The sequence below is a fragment of the Pinus tabuliformis genome, chromosome 6 (genome assembly GCF_031772625.1).
Source record: "Pinus tabuliformis cultivar Carrire ecotype Pingquan chromosome 6, CPIR1, whole genome shotgun sequence".
Taxonomy (NCBI): Eukaryota; Viridiplantae; Streptophyta; class Pinopsida; order Pinales; family Pinaceae; genus Pinus; species Pinus tabuliformis.
In genome coordinates this window covers 1,092,744,500-1,092,763,047 of record NC_142292.1, presented here as the reverse complement: position 1 = coordinate 1,092,763,047, position 18,548 = coordinate 1,092,744,500, and the positions used below count along the sequence as shown (strand labels likewise).

Here is an 18,548-nt window from a genome sequence, read left to right as displayed (position 1 = left end):
TTCATTTGGTCAACTTGTCGAAATGATGGTTAAAACATTCAATGAGTATAGCCACTGGGATTTCCGTGAAAAAATCGGTCATTTAAGTATGGAGCCTGATGAATTAGTGGACTTTGTTGATCGCTTCCTTCACCTCTATTACGAAATTCCTGAATAGCTTGTGAAATTTGACTTCTTGAGAGAAGAGTTTAAACGCTTGGTTCATATTCCTCAACACGGTGAACCTCCTGATTTCCCTTGCTCCCCAACTCTTGCGGATCATGATGCACCTCAGATTGCAAAGGAGGATCCCAACACCTTGCTTGTTCCTTGTCCTCCTCCCTTTGGAGTCCCGATGTGGGTGCCCCCTTGCAGTGATTGCAAAGCTGAGAAATCTGTGCAGCATGTCTCCAACCCATCTTCTCATCCATCTCCCGCTTCAATGGAGGAAATTCTAGAATGGCTCGGGAAGGCTAAAGTGAAGACTCACTCCTCCATTCTGCAAGAGGACATCACTGTGCATAACTCAAGTCTCAAATTTGATCTGCATCTTTGCCATCCTCTATCATCTACAAGCTATGACTCCTTGTACCATGACTCGCCTGATCAACCCACTTCACCAACCAATTGTTTGCATCCCCTTGATTCTCAAGTTGCTATCTCAAATTGCGATCAGGTGCAAGGCAGTCACATTACATAGGCGAAGGAGCAAAAAGGTGAGGACACCATCAATCTTCCCTCTCTGTTTCAAAATTGTGTGCATCAAAACAATGAGCCATTCTCGAACGATTCGCAATCTGCTAATCTCGATGGAACATCCTATACAATTAATTTTTTCGATCAACCCCCAATCTTGGGAAGTCATCACTCCCATGCTTCCATATGCCGTGATGAACACCCAAGCACATAATGTGATCTTCCATTTTCTCATGAAGACCCTAACTCATATCTAGAATGTACTACGATCAAAGAAGACGCCCATATTGAAAATTTCTCTTCACCTCACTTGCCCATTGTCTTACCATTCACAACGCATCTACATGCGTCGAAGATGCTCCACGTTCTCTTGTTTCTTCATCTGATGAATTGTCTCCTCAATTGACACAAGACGGTGAGGAAGTCCATGATAAAGTTGAAACAGTCTAATCACAAAGTTTCGTCCCCATCCCCCATCATCTCTTCTCTTGCATGAAGACAACTCTTCAAGTTAGCTTGTTGAAGCTGAAAAATTTGGTGAAACCTGTGACAGAGATGGTTCCCATCCTGAGAGTAATTTTGAAATCAGCAACAACAACCATCCTCAAGCCATGCATGATATGGTTCAAGCTTCAAATTACAATTCTACAATTCTAGAAAGTTCTGGGATGTACGAGGAAGTCGAGGCACTTCAACGTCTGTTGATGGTTATGTCAGGACCTCGTGACTCTGGTAAGCCCCCAAAACCACATCAGATCTGGTTTCTTACACACAATCTGTCTATCTACATGGTTGCAGTCAATATCGATTCCCGTGTGAAAAATGTTTGGTATTCCAGGTACGATCTTTCAAACTTTCAAAATTTCACATATGACTGAATCCACAAATCTATCATAGCACATCCATGTCCATGCAAATCTCTCATGTTAGACTCGGGTTGGGAATGTTCATCTATCATGAAATCATGGGATTGTAAATTTGATCATCTCAAAGACTCTCTTTGCCTGCTATCATACTTATCGAATTTCCCTATTCATGATTAACTCCTCGGCCTTCTTTCGAACCTTGCACTACAAATTTGTGTGTCATATCTAGCTTACAGTGAACTTGGTTCCATTATTCAGAGCATTCGCAAGATTGTTCACATGGCTTTTTCTTTGTTCATTGCAAACTAGGAATCTGATGTCTCAATTAGTTCATCTAGTCATTTCTCTGTCTTGGGTGACTGTTGTTCAGCTTACCATTTTCCCATGATCACACCCAATGAAAGTTGCTTCGCGCACTCTAATTTTAATTGTTTACCATCTTCCTCTTCAGATTTCTGTCAAGCAAGTGAGGCACTTCAGCCTTCGTTGATGGTTATGGCAGGTCCTCACCGTCTTGGCATGACCGCTGAGTATGATTGGATCAATCTTTCCCTATCAGATTCCCATCGTGATCCCGTCTCTCGAATCAGAAACCTGTCTTTTCAAAGATCACGAGGCTTTCCAAACAACCATTATGAATTTTATGATCCAATTGTTGAATGGCTAGAACAATCTTACTTGGCAAGCCATGTTGTAGGCAACAAGCTTCAATCCTTCCTCACGCTTGCTGAGAAACTCAGTGCAGAAGAGGACACACCCGCAAGAAGTTTTCAAGGTTTGTTTAGAAAGGGTATCCATAAAAAAGGTAAGCACGTGTATTGGGTGGTTGTGATGCATCTTTCTACCCACAGGAAAGACCTTCCTTTTTGTGTGCAACTTGTTCAAGTTTTTGTATTTTCTGTTGCACACTACTTTTCTTTTTTACTTGTACCTTTGTGGATGCAGGTCAACAACGACTATGGTGGCTTCACTGGAAATTTTATTTCACGTAACCCCGACCATTTAGCTGTTAGGATAGGAGTAGGATTAGTTGCATCTCAGTTTTCCCTTCCTTGCACTCATCTTGCACTCATAGTCCGTCATGGTTTTCTTATTTTACATCCTGTTGCTTTAGTCATTTTTCTTTCTTGTCTTCTGGTTTTGTTTCCTTTTTGTGTACGCCTTTCCTCTCGTCTTGTTTTTTCTTTCGTGTTGAGTTTTTTGTTTGTTTGCACTATGTGAATAAGTGTTGTGCCTGCACTGTGTTTTGGTTTCTGAATGGGTATGTGGCTAAAGTTCAAAGAGTCTTGTGACACTGCAACGCTTGGCCAGTCCTATGTCCATCTTCTTTATGCTTGCTTGTAACTTTTGGCCGATGAAGTCTTGACGAAAAATACGACTCCTTTGTAAGGAAAGTTTTGGTTGAACCATGAACTTGTGTCCAGTCTGGGAAACCTCATGCCTATACTCAATTTTCTACTCTGGTGTGTTCAAGCTTATCCAACTAGTAGAAACAGAGAAGGGGAAAATCTAAATGAGAAAACCTGAATTAGAGGTATTTATATGCTTCTCTGAAGGAAAAACCTCTCCTTCTCTCAATAATTCGGGATCCCTCTTCCGCCCCAAAAATAAATAAGTGCCTATGCACAATTCTCTTTAAAAAAAAAAATAAAGGTGAAAGAAGAGAAAGGCTTCCTGGGCAGAGAGGTGAAGTAGGAAACTCCACCGGGGTACTGTCCAGGCTCACTGGGAGTGGAGCAATGCTTGTGTTCCTACATGACTCTGTCGAGGTACTGTCCAGGTCTGCTGGCAGTGGAGCAACACCAGAGATGAAAAACTATACTCTGAAAATCTTAGGCTCGCGAGGTAAACTACCCTTCCCCATTCAAAACACTATGATCTGACTGAATCTTATGTTGTGTTCAACGAAGTGAGTACAAGGTCAACCATGTCTGTCCATGGGGTAACTGGGGAAGCCAGATTGATCTGCACAAAAATTAATATTCCCCGAAAGGCCAAGGCCCTGTGCTAAAATGAACCAAAATAGAGAAGCTGGTATTCAACCAGTGTGTCGCCAAGTGTTGTAGTGGATGCAACACCGTCCAAAATTTTGTCTTGCATTCAAATTTTGAAGCCTTCCTTGGTTTTTCCTTTGATGGTTGCAAACAATCGAGCTCACCCCATGAGCTCTTGTGAAGTCTTTTCACCCTTTTTCTTGTTTTACCAACAGTTTTCTTTTGGCATATTGATTGTTTTTTCATGCTTGCAATCTTGTTCTGGTGAGTTTGAAGGTTTATCTTTGTGTGTTTGGGTTATATTCGCTATGCAAACATCCTTCGTACTCACACACAAAGTTTTAAGCATTGTCGCGCAAGTGTCGTCATAGTCGTCCGAAAGTGTATTTCAAGTGTCGGGCTTGTCACTTTCAACTCCAAGACAGTCTCACCGAGGGCATGTTTTGTCTTGTTGTACTGGTGGTATGTGTTGTTCCATCTTCGAAGTATGCTAAGTGTATGATCACAATGTCAAGTCCACACAAGTTCACTTGCTTTCAACACTTAGCCATTTTCCTCAAAATCTGTCCGAGCGGACAACCCTCTTCCACCAGATCCTGACTGAGTTGTACTGCGCAACCTCAATCCTCAGTGACCTTGCTTTACTGCCTGGAACTACGCAGTTATTGAGTTTGTCCTCCAGGCCAATTTCACTGCTCAATCCCAGAGGTGAGTAGCATGTCCACCTCACAGAACTGCGCAGAAACTGCCTCCATGTCCAAACTGAAGTGCGTATTTCTCAGGCACAGTCATCAAGCCTCGTTCTAGTTTGCTGGAACCCTACACTACACCAAGATCTGGGTCTGCACTAATCTCCAAAACTACGCAAACATGTCCTGTTGTTCCTCTGCTTCCTTACTCTGCACTTCCTTCATAAACTATGCAGACATGTTCAGCAGGCCTCCTACTACATGTCCTGCACTGATCTCCAAAACTATGCAAACATGTCTTGCTGGTCCTCTGTTGCCTTGCTCTGCACTGCCTTTAGAAACTGCGCTAACATGCCCAACAGGCCTCCTACTTCATGTCCTAAATTGATCTCCAAAACTGAGTAGACATGTCTAGCTGGTCCTCTGCTTCCTTTCTCTGCACTACCTTCAGAAACTGCATAGACATGTCTAGCAGGCCCTCTACTGCCTATCCTACACTATTCTCCAAAACTACGCAGTCATGCTTAGCAGGTCCCTTGCAGCCATGTCATGCCTTGCTCTTGAAAACTGCGCAAAATTTTCTAGCAGGTCCCCTGTAGCCCTGTCTTGCCTTCCCTCCAGGAACTGCGTAGAAGTGCCCCTCAGGGTCCACCCTTCAGCTGCCACCGGTGTCCTTCAATGCGCAATTCTGCCTCCCAGTGGTCATTGTGCAGGTTTTGTCGACAGTGCGACATGCCCTCCCGAAGTTCTGCATTCCATACTAAGATGCACTCTACGTTGTCTCAGTGAGTTGTCATCCCTCCCTGTCACCCACAACACAATAACAATGCATCATGTTAGACTAGGAGGTTTTTGATTTGATTTCGTCCTGTTAGACTTCGTCTCATGTCAGAGATTGATTCTTCTTCAAAACCCTGTTTTGAAGAAGAAATCATTAATGTGTTGCTTTAGATTATGTAATTTGTTCTTCAGCGTTTCAACTGGCAACGACTTCAAGCTCCTACCTCTGTAAAAGCACAAAGAAAACAAAGCATACATCAGACTCTACTGTTGATGAATTTTTTCAAGTTTTATCTTCATATGGTTTCAGATATATTTCAGGACAATGTCTTTGTGCAATTATTTTGCTTCATCCAGTATCGCTGACGATGCATTTTATGAGCTGCAAAATCCTCAAGAACAAATTCAAGCTTATGTGTTTGATGTGGTTCGAGCAAATGTTCCAAAGATGAATTTGGATGAATTATTTGAGCAAAAGGGCGATGTTGCCAAAGTTGTGTTAGAAGAGCTTGAAAAAGCAATGGGGTCATATGGGTATAACTTACAACAGATACTTGTGGTTGATATAGTTCCGGATCCTTCAGTACAGAAGGCAATGAATGAGATCAATGCAGCTCAACGACTTCAACTTGCAAGTGTGTTGAATGAAGTTAGAGAGGGGTCGCGTGGGAAAGAGAATTCTTCTGGAAAATTGATGCTGGAAAATTGATGTTGCAGGTCCAGATTTTGATCAAATATTCATAGCCTCATATACCCTTGTGTCTGGATTCGAGTCCTTCCATTCCTTGGACAGCCAAAGACCAATTCTTCAGAACACATCAACAAACATTCAAATGCTGGTTGGAAGGCTGCCATGGGTACTCAATTTTCCAATTACACGGTAGGGGAATTTGCACATCTCCTTGGTGTACTTCCCACTCCTCAGAAACTGTTAGAAACTGTTCCTATTCGATTTTATCCCAAGGGTCTAAAGCTACCAAGTAAATTTGATGCACGCGAAGCTTGGCCGCATTGTACTTCTACTAGGACTATATTAGATCAGGGGCACTATGGTTCATGTTGGGCATTTGCAACCGTAGAAGCACTGTTAGACCGATTTTGCGTTCACTTTCAAGTGAATGCCACTCTTTCAGAAAACGATTTAGTGGCATGCTGTGGATTTAGATGTGGATCAGGGTGTAATGGTGGTTTTCCATTATCTGCATGGCGCTATTTCAGTCGAAGGGGTGTTGTAACTGATGAGTGTTATCCCTACTTTGACAACGATGGTTGTAATCATCCTGGTTGTGAGCCTTCATACCCAACACCTCGGTGTGTCAAGCACTACAAGGATAATCAAAATTGGTCACACTCCAAGCACTACAGTCCAAATGCATACAGAATCAAATCAGATCCATACAATATAATGGCTGAGGTTTTCACTAATGGTCCGATAGAGGTCTCATTTTCTGTTTATGAGGACTTTGCCCATTATGAAACTGGTGTGTACAAGCATGTCCAGGGTCGTTATTTAGGAAGACATGCTGTCAAGCTGATTGGGTGGACGCAGCAAGCAACCTTACCCAGCTATGTATTCAAGCATATTTGGGGGTATTACCACTGATCCAACAATGATGGTAATTCCTATTGATGACCGCATGGTCCAGGGCATGTGAGAGACGTCAGTGAGCAAATAAGGAATGGACTTATGGAAGCATCAAGTGTTTCTCAGGATTTGCTTTAGAAAATTGCGAAGGATTTGATACTGTTTATGGTGCATGAAATATGCTTGGTTCCTTTACTTTCTGTGTGAATCCGGTGTCAAATTTCCTTGCTGAAAAGGGTTCTTTTGAAAAAAAAAAAAAAAAGATTTTCCTCTTTTAAACTATGGTCAAATGGTCCACGACATTACATTTTCATCAGATGACAAGCCAAAACATCTCAGCTAGTTGCCATGTGCAGAATACGCACCAAACAGCATTAAAGACATCGCCTTGTTCCAGCATGTTATATTATTTTAGTGTTAAAACATGAGCATTGTTATGGCTTTACGAGTGCAAACCCATGGAATAGAAGTAGCCTTGAAGGCGTATTCCATGGTTACTATTTTATTTACAGTGGGAAATATATTGCGGCACCGAGTATGGACCACAGATGAACATTGATAATAGTCCTGTTGTCAGCAATTTTAATGCACAGGCCCTCAGACGTGAACCAACGACAGTCCAAGCCCCAAGAACACAAAATTGAAACTACTGTTATGTTTCCAATATGGTTGATGATTTAATTCGGTTAATGAAAGAGGATTTTCTGTCTGGTCTTCTTTCAAAGACAGGGGATGTATATGTTGTAAAACATCGATTGAAATGGAGGAGCAGGTTTATGTTTTCCTAGCTGCTTATACTAATCAGGAGTGCAATTGATGAGGGGTTCAATTACTTTTGTGCAATCTACACATGTGCCTACAACCATCTTTTACAGAGACAACTTTTATTTATCCTCAAAAAGCAATATATCTGTGGTTATAACTACATTTGCTATGGAACTATTGTATTAACTAATTCCTTGAAACACTTGGTACATTTGATATCAGGGCATTCGAAGGACAAATGAAGAACATGACACCTAACATTAGATAATTTTCAGAATGAAATAATACACTTGTTGACTGATGGCAGATCATCTACAACTTCCCATATTTTAGGCATGAAATCAGCAAATAGAAGCAATCCCAGATTCAAAGGCATAAATTCAGTGGATAAAGAATGAAGTGGCAGCAGGAATTGGACATTTGGCAGTAGTTATCTCCATCCGAAAAATCTCAACTATTCGAGGTTCTTTCCAGAGATCTTTAGGCGAACAAATTCACCGGCAACATCAGCAGCTCATGACATATTTTTTTTTTTTCGAAGTTCGAAATTTGCCAAAGGGAAGATGAACCGTTTGCATATGAATTAAAGATATTAGTAACGTGGCAGTTGTTGCAACATTTAAGGCGTTCGTTTCATCTGAGGAAAATATGCGGCATAAAATCTGGACAGGGACCATTTATGGCATTGCAGTGACATCGTAAAAGCTATGGTTTTGCTCACCATCCCGATTCTCTTGAGGAAGACGAAGACGCTGAACATCGTGACTTGGCATTCAAAACAGAAAGAGCAGTCTTTTCCCATTTATTTTAGATCGTATTTTTAATACATGAATTGTTTTTGCCCCCAAGCTCAACTGTCTCATAGCATTTTAAGACATCTGTCACAGCAAAAAACGAGGTCAATTCGCCTACTTTTATCCTCAGTCCCGATTCAAAAGGATCAACGCTCCATATGTCAAGCCATCAGAGGATTTTCGAGGAAGGTTGTTCTATGTTTAGCTTAGATGAAACGCCCATTTTTAATTTTTGTTTAAACAACGCCCTGTTTTGGGTCGATCTGTTTTCCTACAGATAGTATTATTTTAATTGTAAATTCTTAGAGTAAAAAAAAGAGGAGAGGGGGAGAGTTTCTGAGTGCTGAGAGCTGGAGGAGAAACTGAGCTCCATTGTACAGTCTTTGACAGGGATTTTTAATGAAATTTTACAGCTCCTGAGATTCATGTGGTATGTTAATTTATCATAAGTGTTTCTTGTGTTTCATATGTAATCTGTTATGTTCCATTTCACTTCATGATCATATCCAATTAAACAAATGAAGTGTTAAAGTAAGAATTCATGCCTGCCATGCTCTGCTTTTAAGTTTGTTCAATTCAATGTTTTCTTCTGTTTAAGGAGGATTCAAAGTTATTGTTTGCCCTCCTTAGCTCCTCACCAGTCTTGCCATCCCATTTAAAATCTAGATTTGATGCTAAATTTCTTGCCTACCTTGCCTCAGTCGATAACCTGTGTTGTTCATTATATTTCTCTGTTTCAAGCTGTGATTTTGCCCATGCAGCCCAGAAAAACCCCGTTATTTAATTAAAAACCCCAAATCAACCTTTTTGATTAGTTTACTAGCCTAATATCAGTGTTACCTTGTTGGTCATCTCATCTCATTTGAAGATCTACCGAGATTGACCGGAGAGAGCCTTCTCCTGCCCCGTAGGGCTAGCTACGAGGCTGAATGGTTTGATGTAGCTTTGAGGTTTGTCTTTTTCAGCCTGAGGTGAAATTTCAAGTGCTAACATACTGGCGACCATACTGGGGAGAACATCTAATTTCTTGTTCATAGACGTGTTATTTCATAAGTCTTAGACGGAGCCTGAAGTTATGCCAGGTAGCCTTCGAAAACACTCTTGTTTTACATCAGTGCAAGTAGATAAACGCTGCTTCAGTCAATCTCCGTGAGCTTGTGAGCATAGCGCTTCTTTGACATATTATCCCCATGTATTAGTTAACTCTGAGCCGTGGATGATAGGTTGAGAGTTTTCACAGGCTGAATGCTTTTTCTTTCCTAGTTATTTTGAGAAAACAAGCTGGCTACAAATCCTAGACCCATTTTCAGATCTCATTCATGCCCAGCTATTTTTGATTATCTTGAAGATTTAGATTTTGATGAAAGCTTTGAGTTGTCTCTGTTTAAAGCTAAGTCTGAAAGTGCGCTCGATTATTTAGTCCTTGACCCTGATTTTGCAGTTGTTATTGAGTTTGAGAGGCATAATAAATTGGTTGAAAATTTCATTTTAAGACATCTTCAGTCAAGTGTTCAAGCCACTACCCTTGCTGATTTTGTTGAGAGTATCTCTGATCACATTGGATCTACTATCACGGCTCACGAAGAGTCTTACCCTCCTTATGTTGCAGTTTCACCTATAATCACCTATCCTGAATCAGCAGCCGGTTCTCCTCCTTCGTCTCCCACACCTCCCACTCCCCCAACTCCACAAACTACACCTCCTCTTATAATAATCCCTGCTATCACAGCTCCTCCACTTCATACACATCCTACTCCCCCACCTAGAGCAATGGCTGCCCGGTTTGCCCCATTGGTTTTACCTGCAAATCTTCATGATATGCCAGCTGATTACCAAAGTAAAATTCCCATGTTTGATGGTACTCCACAAAGTATTACAGCTCAGCAACATATCGATAAGATGACCACATTTTTTGATCTATATGAGTTAGATGAAGAAGATGTTACCATGCGGTTATTCGTACAAACATTTGCAGGAGAAGTTAGAAAATGGTTCAGAGGGTTGACAGCCAATAGCATCACTACTTTGGAGGCACTTCAGAATCAATTCTTAGATCGGTGGGAAATCAGAAAGGATCCACTTCAAATCAATGCCGAATACAACAACCTCAAGCGTAATCCGGGTGAGTCTGTTCAAGATTACATAATCAGATTCAATACAGTTTATAATGCTATTCCCGATGATTTGAGGCCATCTAGAAAATCAGCACTTCTTAAGTTCCCGGATGGTTTTGATCCGGAGATGGCTTATTCATTGAGAGACAGAGATCCACCTACATTGGAAGAGATGCAGAAAATTGCTGTCAGCGTTGAGGCAAATTTGAATGACAAAAGAGCAAGGATGAAGGCAGAAAAGCGGGTTACAATCAAGGAGGAAGCATCCACATCAAATCAGGTTCTCCAGCAGGTTGAGAAGATAAAGAGGGCACTTGAAAAGATGACTATTGACAAGCCGGAGCCTCAAATTCGCAATCCTAATTTCAGAGGTCAACAACAGCAACAATATAGGATCAAGCAGCGCGAAACAAAGGCACAAGACACAACACCTCAGCAGCAAATGAAACCACCTTTTCAGCAGAATTTTGTTAGTCAAGAGTCTGAAGATGAGGGTGATAATGTTGGCGAGGAAAATCATTTCTTCACCCCTGATGATATGCCTACATATATCACGGAAGAAGATGAGTTGGTGAGTAATTCTGTCTTTCCCCAAGATGAGCATTATATTTTGTCAAATGATATGATACTTGAAGAAGAATCTGAAGAATATCAAAGAGGGTACTTGAATGCATTATCAGCTCAGCAAGGACAACAAAGGCAATTGAGAAGCCGGGCTATTCCTATAAATCTCGTGCAGAAGAAGAAAGACATTGCAGTGAAGAATGATTCGGTTTCTTCAAAAGGTAAAGATATAGCCGGTCCATCATCAACTCAAACATCATCGGCAGCTAAAATTGACCAGCCATCAAATGCACCAAAGGATAAAGCTGAGAAAAGAGATAATCCGGCAAAGGAAGGTGAGAAGTTTCCAGTTTTCAGTTTGGAGAATGAGATTGCAAAGTTGAAGATATCTATTCCTTTGACGGAGGTCATGAAGAATGCCACTTACCGAGGTCAAATTTCTAAATTGCTGAATGTTGACCCAATGCTTGACATGGTGAATGTACAAGATGATCAGCCGGAATTGATCTTTGGGCCAGCTTTGAATGGTGAGTCTCCCGAGAGTGATATTCCTCCATTTTATATTAGTTTGTGTTTGCATGAGTTTGTGTTGCACAATGCCATGTTTGAATCGGGAGCTTCACATAATTTGATGCCAAAAACAATCATGGAGAAGCTGGGACTTGACATCACTAGAAAGTATCATGATCTGTATTCATTTGATTCCAGCCGGGTAAGATGTATTGGTTTGATCAAAGACTTAGTGGTGAGTCTAGATCAAATTCCAGCGAAGAATGTTTTGATGGATGTGGTGGTGGCGGATATTCCTCCGCAGTTTGGCATGTTGTTGTCAAGGTCATGGGGAGCCAAACTCAAAGGTACAATTCAGCTTGATTTTTCATATGCTACAATTCCAGTTTTCGGTCAAATGAGGAAGTTATATCGGGAACAGAAGATGAAATACATGATCACTAGTAAGGAAAAGCCCGTAAATCATCCTGTAAATTATGTACAGACAGATTTAGAATCTTTCGTTTTGTTTGCTGAAAATTTCAATGAGGTAGATAGTCAGTTAGTTCAAGTAGAAGATATACCAGACATTTCAGAAAATTTCAGAGATGTTTTGAAGAAGGAAAGTGAAGAAAGGTCTGCTGTCATAAGGCCAATTGCAGAAATAAATGGGCAGCAAGTAGAACATGAATCAAAATCAGACTTTCAGCACCTAGAAGATGATGAAGAGGGTCTTTGGACTATGGATTTTGATGGTGCTGGTATCGGTGTGTGGATTCGAAGCCCATTCTCAACCCAAGATCAAGTTCCAAGCAAGGTAAGGGTATGTTCTTATAAATTGGCATTTGATTGTTCGAATAATGAGGCGGAATATGAAGCTCTTATTGCTGGTCTGAAAATCCTTCGGAAGTTGAAGGCAAAGAAGATAGCGGTATATGGCGACTCCGAATTAGTTATTAAGCAAGTGAAAGGTGAATTTCAGGCCAAACATCCTCGTATGAGAGCTTATAGAAATGTTGTTTTAGATATCTTGAAAATATTTTCTGAACATACTTTGACATGTGTGCCCCGGATCCAAAATGGTGTTGCGGATGCATTGGCTAAGGCAGCAAGTAATCTGAAAATACCCATGAATTCCAGCAATAAATTTGAGATATATGTGAAGCATCATCCTACAGTTCCAGATAACCAAAGGTGTTGGCAAGTGTTCCAAGATGACGAAGAAATTGAAGATTTTCTGCAAGTTAAGGGTAAGTTCGAAGACATCTCAATAGATACGGAAGCTGAAGGAGTGAATCAGATGGATGTGTTGCAGCTCAAGGACAATCACATTGCAAAAGGATTGATTCCTTTGGAGGAATTGTTTGATCAGGATGATGTGGCCCGCAAGCCAACTTTGAGGCCAACGGCTGAAGGAGTTGAAGATGTGAACCTTGGGACAGCTGCAAATCCAAAAATGGTGAAGCTTTCAAAAGCATTGCCGCCTAAGGTAAAACAAGAGTATATCAGATTATTGTCTCTGTATTCTAATGTTTTTGCATGGGATTATTCAGATTTGAAAACTTATGACACAAGCATTATTCAACATACCATTCCTATAAAGCCAAATCAAAAGCCTTTCCGGCAAAAGCTGAGAAGAATTAATCCTAAATTTCTGCCATTGATCGAGAAGGAAGTCAACAGGTTGTATAAGTCCAGAATCATAGTGCCAATCCGGTTTTCCGATTGGATCTCAAACTTGATGCCCGTGAGGAAGAAAACCGGTGAGATTCGCTTGTGTATAGACTTTAGAAATCTGAACAAAGTGTCATTAAAGGACAATTATCCGCTGCCCAAGATGGACCACATATTGCAGCGGGTTGTGGGGGCATCTAGGATGTCGTTGCTTGATGGTTACTCCGGATATAATCAGATTTTGGTGCACGAAGATGACCGTGACAAGACAGCATTTACTACTCCATGGGGTACATTTCATTATGCCAAGATGCCATTTGGATTGAAGAATGCGGGTGCCACATTTCAGCGAGCAATGGACATGGCCTTTGCAAATGAGAAGGATGTATTTTTAGTTGTTTATCTTGATGATTTGACTGTGTTTTCTAAATCAGATGAAGAGCATTTGTTTCATTTGACCAAGGTGTTTGAAAAGTGCAGAAAATATGGCATCTCATTGAATCCGAAGAAGAGTCTTTTTGCTATGAGTGAAGGCAAGCTGCTGGGCCATATCATTTCTAAAGATGGCATTCATATAGACCCTGCACTTTGTGAAGCTCTAAACGGAGTTAGAGAGTGGTTAGTAGATATTGAAATTAATGAAGAATTTTTCAGTATTTTCCTTCAATGTTTGAAATCTCCGAAGCTTCATCTTGAAAGCAAAACTAGATTTTGTGAGTTAGTTGTTGAAAGAGTTGAAAATGAGATTCAGTATCTCGATGAGCAGATTCAGTCATATGATTTCCAAGACCCTAAAAAGTTCTTGGAAATCCTTCCTCCATCACAACAAGCAATAACAGACTTGCCTATAGATGTTTACATTGACAGTATGCAGCTGGAAGTATGCATTGCAGAGTTGGGGCAGCCAACAGAGTTCGACTTATGTGATCCTATTGCGGCATATATGGACATGTTTTTCACTTTGATTGACGGATCAGACTGCCTTGTACATGACCAGGCTCAGTACGTGCATGAAGGGCTGCCAGTAATCACATCTGTGTCCTGGTGGAAGCATTCTCAAGCGGCGGCATCATTTTCAGGTTTACTTGAATGGTTAATTTGGCATTTTAGTATTACCTGATCTAGTGTTTGTACAGTAGATTAGGGTAGCTATGTAAATAAATAAGCAGCCATAAGGGCAGCATCTTGTTTTAGTTTGCTTGAAGATTGTTTGAGTTCAGTTTCAGTTTGAAAATAAGTCAAGAGTTGTGTTGATGATGACTCCATTGCCCAATGGGTGGAGGCACGGTCTGCTCTCCCAAAGTTCTGCGGTTCTTGGCACCTCCACGGAGTGGCAGCTGCCATCCCAAGTGGAGCCGATGTTAGACTCCGTCTCATGTCAGAGATTGATTCTTCTTCAAAACCCTGTTTTGAAGAAGAAATCATTAATGTGTTGCTTTAGATTATGTAATTTGTTCTTCAGCTTTTCAACTGGCAGCGACTTCAAGCTCCTACCTCTGTAAAAGCACAAAGAAAACAAAGCATACATCAGACTCTACTGTTGATGAATTTGGTCAAGTTTTATCTTCATATGGTTTCAGATAAATTTCAGGACAATGTCTTTGTGCAATTATTTTGCTTCATCTAGTATCGCTGACGATGCATTTTATGAGCTGCAAAATCCTCAAGAACAAATTCAAGCTTATGTGTTTGATGTGGTTCGAGCAAATGTTCCAAAGATGAATTTGGATGAATTATTTGAGAAAAAGGGTGATGTTGCCAAAGTTGTGTTAGAAGAGCTTGAAAAAGCAATGGGGTCATATGGGTATAACTTACAACAGATACTTGTGGTTGATATAGTTCCGGATCCTTCAGTACAGAAGGCAATGAATGAGATCAATGCAGCTCAACGACTTCAACTTGCAAGTGTGTTGAATGAAGTTAGAGAGGGGTCGCGTGGGAAAGAGAATTCTTCTGGAAAATTGATGCTGGAAAATTGATGTTGCAGGTCCAGATCTTGATCAAATATTCATAGCCTCATATACCCTTGTGTCTGGATTCGAGTCCTTCCATTCCTTGGACAGCCAAAGACCAATTCTTCAGAACACATCAACAAACATTCAAATGCTGGTTGGAAGGCTGCCATGGGTACTCGATTTTCCAATTACACGGTAGGGGAATTTGCACATCTCCTTGGTGTACTTCCCACTCCTCAGAAACTGTTAGAAACTGTTCCTATTCGATTTTATCCCAAGGGTCTAAAGCTACCAAGTAAATTTGATGCACGCAAAGCTTGGCCGCATTGTACTTCTACTAGGACTATATTAGATCAGGGGCACTGTGGTTCATGTTGGGCATTTGCAGCCGTAGAAGCACTGTTAGACCGATTTTGCGTTCACTTTCAAGTGAATGCCACTCTTTCAGAAAACGATTTAGTGGCATGCTGTGGATTTAGATGTGGATCAGGGTGTAATGGTGGTTTTCCATTATCTGCATGGCGCTATTTCAGTCGAAGGGGTGTTGTAACTGATGAGTTTTATCCCTACTTTGACAACGATGGTTGTAATCATCCTGGTTGCGAGCCTTCATACCCAACACCTCGGTGTGTCAAGCACTACAAGGATAATCAAAATTGGTCACACTCCAAGCACTACAGTTCAAATGCATACAGAATCAAATCAGATCCATACAATATAATGGCTGAGGTTTTCACTAATGGTCCGATAGAGGTCTCATTTTCTGTTTATGAGGACTTTGCCCATTATGAAATTGGTGTGTACAAGCATGTCCAGGGTCGTTATTTAGGAAGACATGCTGTCAAGCTGATTGGGTGGACGCAGCAAGCAACCTTACCCAGCTATGTATTCAAGCATATTTGGGGGTATTACCACTGATCCAACAATGATGGTAATTCCTATTGATGACCGCATGGTCCAGGGCATGTGAGAGACGTCAGTGAGCAAATAAGGAATGGACTTATGGAAGCATCAAGTGTTTCTCAGGATTTGCTTTAGAAAATTGCAAAGGATTTGATACTGTTTATGGTGCATGAAATATGCTTGGTTCCTTTACTTTCTGTGTGAATCCGGTGTCAAATTTCCTTGCTGAAAAGGGTTCTTTTGAAAAAAAAAAAAAAAAAATTCCCCTTTTAAACTATGGTCAAATGGTCCACGACATTACATTTTCATCAGATGACAAGCCAAAACATCTCAGCTAGTTGCCATGTGCAGAATACGCACCAGACAACATTAAAGACATCGCCTTGTTCCAGCATGTTATATTATTTTAGTGTTAAAACATGAGCATTGTTATGGCTTTACGGGTGCAAACCCATGGAATAGAAGTAGCCTTGAAGGCGTGTTCCATGGTTACTATTTTATTTACAGTGGGAAATATATTGCGGCACCGAGTATGGACCACAGATGAACATTGATAATAGTCCTGTTGTCAGCAATTTTAATGCACAGGCCCTCAGACGTGAACCAACGACAATCCAAGCCCCAAGAACACAAAATTGAAACTACTGTTATGTTTCCAATATGGTTCATGATTTAATTCGGTTAATGAAAGAGGATTTTCTGTCTGGTCTTCTTTCAAAGACAAGGGATGTATATGTTGTAAAACATCGATTGAAATGGAGGAGCAGGTTTATGTTTTCCTAGCTGCTTATACTAATCAGGAGTGCAATTGATGAGGGGTTCAATTACTTTTGTGCAATCTACACATGTGCCTACAACCATCTTTTACAGAGACAACTTTTATTTATCCTCAAAAAGCAATATATCTGTGGTTATAACTACATTTGCTATGGAACTATTGTATTAACTAATTCCTTGAAACACTTGGTACATTTGATATCAGGGCATTCGAAGGACAAATGAAGAACATGACACCTAACATTAGATAATTTTCAGAATGAAATAATACACTTGTTGACCGATGGCAGATCATCTACAACTTCCCATATTTTAGGCATGAAATCAGCAAATAGAAGCAGTCCCAGATTCGAAGGCATAAATTCAGTGGATAAAGAATGAAGTGGCAGCAGGAATTGGACATTTGGCAGTAGTTATCTCCATCCGAAAAATCTCAACTATTCGAGGTTCTTTCCAGAGATCTTTCGGCGAACAAATTCACCGGCAACATCAGCAGCTCATGACATATTTTTTTTTTTTTCGAAGTTCGAAATTTGCCAAAGGGAAGATGAACTGTTTGCATATGAATTAAAGATATTAGTAACGTGGCAGTTGTTGCAACATTTAAGGCGTTCGTTTCATCTGAGGAAAATATGCGGCATAAAATCTGGACAGGGACCATTTATGGCATTGCAGTGACATCGTAAAAGCTATGGTTTTGCTCACCATCCCGATTCTCTTGAGGAAGACGAAGACGCTGAACATCGTGACTTGGCATTCAAAACAGAAAGAGCAGTCTTTTCCCATTTATTTTAGATCGTATTTTTAATACATGAATTGTTTTTGCCCCCGAGCTCAACTGTCTCATAGCATTTTAAGACATCTGTCACAGCAGAAAACGAGGTCAATTCGCCTACTTTTATCCTCAGTCCCGATTCAAAAGGATCAGCGCTCCATATGTCAAGCCATCAGAGGATTTTAGAGGAAGGTTGTTCTATGTTTAGCTTAGATGAAACGCCCATTTTTAATTTTTGTTTAAACAGCGCCCTGTTTTGGGTCGATCTGTTTTCCTACAGATAGTATTATTTTAATTGTAAATTCTTAGAGTAAAAAAAAGAGGAGAGGGGGAGAGTTTCTGAGTGCTGAGAGCTGGAGGAGAAACTGAGCTCCATTGTACAGTCTTTGACAGGGATTTTTAATGAAATTTCACAGCTCCTGAGATTCATGTGGTATGTTAATTTAGCATAAGTGTTTCTTGTGTTTCATATGTAATCTGTTATGTTCCATTTCACTTCATGATCATATCCAATTGAACAAATGAAGTGTTAAAGTAAGAATTCATGCCTGCCATGCTCTGCTTTTAAGTTTGTTCAATTCAATGTTTTCTTCTGTTTAAGGAGGATTCAAAGTTATTGTTTGCCCTCCTTAGCTCCTCACCAGTCTTGCCATCCCATTTAAAATCTAGATTTGATGCTAAATTTCTTGCCTACCTTGCCTCAGTCGATAACCTGTGTTGTTCATTATATTTCTCTGTTTCAAGCTGTGATTTTGCCCATGCAGCCCAGAAAAACCCCGTTATTTAATTAAAAACCCCAAATCAACCTTTTTGATCAGTTTACTAGCCTAATATCAGTGTTACCTTGTTGGTCATCTCATCTCATTTGAAGATCTACCGAGATTGACCGGAGAGAGCCTTCTCCTGCCCCGTAGGGCTAGCTACGAGGCTGAATGGTTTGATGTAGCTTTGAGGTTTGCCTTTTTCAGCCTAAGGTGAAATTTCAAGTGCTAACACGTCCCATCATGAGGGAATTGCAGGAACAGGGACACCAATAGATCATGGTGAGACGACGAATAGGATGAAGAAGGAGCTCACATGCTAGAAGACTTGCTTGCAGTTGGACGGACATACCAAGCACATTAAGCAACAAGATAAATGAACATATGC

The 18,548-nt window shown here is 40.6% G+C and overlaps 2 pseudogenes; both read left to right on the top strand.

Annotated features, from left to right (window-relative positions):
* Positions 1-5,329: 5,329 nt before the first annotated feature.
* LOC149262723 (cathepsin B-like protease 2 pseudogene) lies at positions 5,330-14,968 on the top strand (annotated as a pseudogene).
* A 63-nt stretch (positions 14,969-15,031) lies between these two features.
* LOC149262722 (cathepsin B-like protease 3 pseudogene) lies at positions 15,032-15,862 on the top strand (annotated as a pseudogene).
* The last annotated feature ends 2,686 nt before the right edge of the window (positions 15,863-18,548 follow it).